The 4,690-nt window shown below is 50.2% G+C and overlaps 1 protein-coding gene across 1 annotated transcript in view; it reads right to left on the minus strand.

Annotated features, from left to right (window-relative positions):
• The window catches only part of PLXNA2 (plexin A2), a 234,164-nt gene that overhangs the window by 13,982 nt on the left and 215,492 nt on the right, over positions 1-4,690 (minus strand). The gene's annotated exons all lie outside the window — the stretch shown is intronic.

Consider the following 4,690-nt stretch of genomic DNA (forward strand, 5'->3'; position numbering starts at 1 on the left):
AACCTGGAGAGGCACAGACTCTTCTAGAAGGTGAGGAGATAGGTGTGTGGGGTGGGGGTAGGGGGCAGAGCCAAGAGTCCAAGATCACTAGAAATCACAATGGCTGTTGGTTTGGGGGCTTGTCTTAGACTAGAGCTGAGCTGTCCAGATGATAGCCCCATGTGGAGATTGAGCCCATGAGATGTGGTCAGCCTCAATTAGAAGCCCTATTGGGCAAGTGCAGGACTGCTCATTACAAGGTCAGTGGTTCAAACCCACCTGCTGCTCCTCAGGAGACAGTTGAGGCTCTCTGCTCCCATCAAGGTGGACAGCCTCAGAAATCCTGAGTCAGAATCGACTAGAGGGCAGTGGGTGTGGCTCTTGATTTAGTGTGTGCCTTGAGATGTGCTTGGAAAGGTAGGATACACACCTGGTCCCCACGTCTTAGTTTGAACAAAAGAAATAAAAACATCTCATTGATCATTTTCATACTCACTGTATATTGAAATAATTATCTTCGCTATATCTGGTCAAAGACTGTGTGCTATTAAAATTCATGCCATCTGTTTATCTACACTTGTTAAAATCTGCCTAGTAGAACATTATAATCACACACACATTGGCGTGTGGGGCTCTAGGCACATTTATGTCAGGTGGCGCTCGGCTAGACGAGTATTCCCACTCACCTTGTGCACTGTGCACTGTTATTCCCATTTCACAGGTGAAGGAACCTGCACAGAGAGGCCAAGCAACCACTTCGGGGCCACACTTGACAGGTGGTGGAGCCCCGATTAGCAGCAGGGCTGCCAGGCCCCTCAGCACAGGCTGTCTCCATTAGGCCCTCACTTGACCTTTGGGCTCAAGTCACACTTTGTGTGATCTGCTTTCCCACTGGCTTGGCTCCCTTCCTCGGTCCTCCACTGCCTGAGCCACTTTGAGCAGCTTCATCAAAAGAGTGCAGTCACTCTGGGGAGTCAGAGAGAAAGAGGGCAACGTGTCCCTGTCCTCTAGCAGGTCCCCATCCTCCGGGAAGGCTCACTGGCCCCACACCCAGCCTGTAGGGTGAAGACTGACAAATGAGGAGCCATATTGAAGACATTTGGGGCCATTTTGATTGAAGATGCCCCCCATCCAATAAAATCGGAGAGTTCCCCAGAATTGTGGCGATCCAATTAAATCCCTAACGCAGAGGGAATAAAACAGCTATAATAATGTTATGGGCCATAAAACATTACTATTAAACCATTTTTTATTTTAACAATTTTTATGAACTTTATAAGTTTGATTTATAGCTGCACCAGTCATAAAACCATCTTTCTGGGTCTTAAATTGTCAGTCCCTCTCTCCCACACACACAAAAAGAGAATTAAACGTTGGGAAGTCACACTATAAATGAGCATTAGTGCTAACGAGATTCCCCCCAATCGCTGGTTTTAGTGGTGGTGGTTAATTTTGCCCTCCCTCTAAATCGGTGGGAGCCTGGACGTTTTTCAGCATCTCTCGGTTAATTACGATTATGTAGATTTTCTCCCGCAGGCGCTCCAAGGACCTTTGGCTCTGGAGCAACCTAGAGCCCAACCCCGTGCCTTCGAGGTCCAGCGGCTCTGTGTCTCCCCTGGATCCTTCAGTCAGCAGTCTGGCACCAGGTCGGGGATGGGAGGGGACGTCTTCACCTCTGCCTGCCAAGGAAGTCTCCTGGCAACCTAACCCCCAGCAATGATCCCTGCAGGGTACAGGTTTAACTCCTCCGGAAACAGATAACATCATCATTCATGCTTGCTTGCCACCTAGAAAGGAGTCCTGGTGGTCTAGTGGGTGACAATTTGGTCTGCTAACCACAAGGTCAGCTGTTCAAAGCTACCAACCGCTCGGGAGGCTATAGATGAGGCTTTCTACTCCAGGAAAGAGTAACTGTCTTGGAAACTCATGGGGGCGGCTCTACTCTGTCCTACAGGGTTGCGATGAGTTGGAATCAACTTGCTGGCACTGTGTGCTTGAGAACAGAGCCCTGGTGGTCCAGTGGTTGAAGCACTTGGCTGCTAATTGAAAGGTGAGAGGTTCAAAGCCACCAGCCACTCTGCAGAAGAAATATGCAGCCATTTGCTTCCATAAAGATGCACCCTTGGAAACTCTCTGGGGCAGTCTTACTCTCTCCTACAGGGTCACTTTGAGTTAGAGCCAACTCTACGGCAGGGGCTTTGGGGTTTGTCATCTAAAGGAAGGTTCATAAGGCAACTCAAGGGACCACAGCTCAGCTCAATTTCAGGTCTGGGAGCTGAGTGATGTTCCTCTCTTAACCAATAAGCCCACCATTTGTCTGTCAGCTTGTACCATGGGGATTTGCATGTTGCTATGATGCTGGAGAGGAGCCCTGGTGGTGTAGTGGCTACAAGTTGCGCTGCTATCTGCATGGTCGGAAGTTCAAAACCAATAGCAGCTCCACAGGAGAAAAACTGTGCTTTCTACTTCCGTCCACAGTTACTGTCTCAGACACCCACAGGGGGTTGCTATGAGCCAGCAATGACCGATGGCAGCGAGGATTTTATCTTTTTGGTTTATGATTCTAGAAGCAATGCCCCCGTATCTTACATTTCAGCAGTCACCCACAGGTGACAGGCTTTAGTGGATCCTGCAGCCCGAGACTGGGGAAGAAAGACACTTCCCACCAACAGCCGGCAAAACTGATGGAACGCGAGACTATTGCCTGATCAAGAGCTGGAGATGAGATGCTTGGTGGAAAAGCAGGAAAAGATGTGCAATATGGACTCAACGTCTGGGCCGTTATGAAGAGGAGCAGGCAGGGGCAGAGTTTCACTCTGTTGTGCAATCACACCTCGTTTTACTGCGCTTTGCTGCTGTGCCTTTAACACATAATACGGTTTCCCGACTCAAAGGTGTGTGGCCAACCCGCAAACACTGGGCTGTCAGCTCCACTGTTCAAGAGTACGTGCATACTCGGAATCTCCGAGCCACATTTTGGCAGTTCTTAAAACACGGCACGTTTTTTCACGATGCCGATCTGCAGTGAACGGGCTACAGTATAATGGGAACACAACTTTTATACACTCGTGACTCGCTTTATGGGGACATCTGCTTGACTGCAGTCGTCTGGGTCTGGGCCTGAAGCCACACTCTCTCCGAGGTCTGCCTGTGGGGTGGGGCTGCCAAGAGTCACAGCTGACTTGACAAACTACTAATAACAATACAAACCAACACCCATGGCCAATCAGGATGCCTAGATGGCTGTGAACCCTGACTGCTGTGTGACTTACCCTTTCTGGGCCCCTGTTTTCCCATTCATGGATGGAGATAACTATAACGTCTACCTCATGAAATTGCTCGGAGGACACAAGGGTTAACTCACAATGAAGGCTGAGAGTAGCGCCAGGCACCCACGGAGCTTTCTGTAAGTGCTGGCCATTGGTGTTGCTGTTCTCATGGTCACCATCAGCACCACCACCATCTCCCAGAGGGGACAGCCATCCCTGTTGTCCCCTGTCACTCAGGGCTCGTGCGTGGGAAGTGCCTTCCACTCCGTGAAGCTCAGTAAATATTTGAGGAATGAATGAATACATGAATGATAAATGACACTGGGGAATTGAAAGTGCTTCGTGTGATGAGCAAAGAACGGAGCATTGCATTCTTTCATCGGAAGCCACTGGGCAGAGAGCCCGGAACAAGTGGCAGTGAGGCGGGGCGCCTCATGGCCGCCCTTCACAAACTCATCGTTCAGGAGCAAACTGCCCACCTCGCTGACACTTTCTAATCAGCTCGACTTGGTTCATCAGAGGAGGTCTGCTGGAGGTATTCAACACCAGGCGAACCATGTGTACTTCTAAGTTAGTACAACAAAGTTGCCTTCAAAATCATTCTGCTCCTGGCCCCCCTTGTTGCGTTAGAGTAGAACTGAACTACACAGAGTTTTCAAGGGCCTTGGTCTCCCTGGGCTAAATTGCCAGGCCTTTCTTCTGAGCCACCTCTGGGAAGAGACAAACTGCCAACCATCCAGTGCCATTCATAGCCAAGCACTTAGCCATTGGTGCCACCCAGGGACTTCTGTGTGTTTAATGAACAGGGGATAATGGTAATTCCCTCTTGGGGCTGGAAACCACCTGGGGGTCTCTTCAGTCCTTTCTACTGCTTTCCACCACCATGGGCAGGTCATCTCTGTCTTGGAGACAGAAGCCCAGGAGAGGAAAGCCACCCACAGGGAGCGGAGAACTCCTGCCCAGGAGATGATTCTAATTCATAGCGACCCTATAGCACAGGGTAGGACTGCCCCTGTGGGTCTCCAAGATTGCAACTCTACGGGAGTAGAAAGTCTCATCTCTCTCCCCTAGAGTGACTTGCTGGTTTCCAACTGCTGACCTTTTGCTCAGCAGGCACAGGAACCGCAGTGAGGAGGGCACACGGCAGTTGTGCATAAGGTCGCTATGGGTCAGAACCGACGACTCACAGTTATCACATAAGAGAGGGTAGAACTGCCCCTGTGGGTTTCTGAGACTGTAATGCTTCCCTGGAGTGGAAAGCCTCATCTTTCACCCAAGAAGCACCTGGTGGTTTCAAACTGCTGACCCTGAGGACTTCAACTCATAGGCACTACACCACCAGGGCTGCTGGGAGCTGTGAAGCAGGAGTCTAAAGATGAACATAGCCTTGAATGCCTTTCTCTGCCCACTATACCCTGAGGGGGTCAGGCAGTAAGAAGGCA

This window comes from Echinops telfairi, unplaced genomic scaffold (assembly GCF_000313985.2).
Source record: "Echinops telfairi isolate 266 unplaced genomic scaffold, ASM31398v2 ScPeMD7_7424;HRSCAF=8462, whole genome shotgun sequence".
NCBI classification, from domain to species: Eukaryota; Metazoa; Chordata; class Mammalia; order Afrosoricida; family Tenrecidae; genus Echinops; species Echinops telfairi.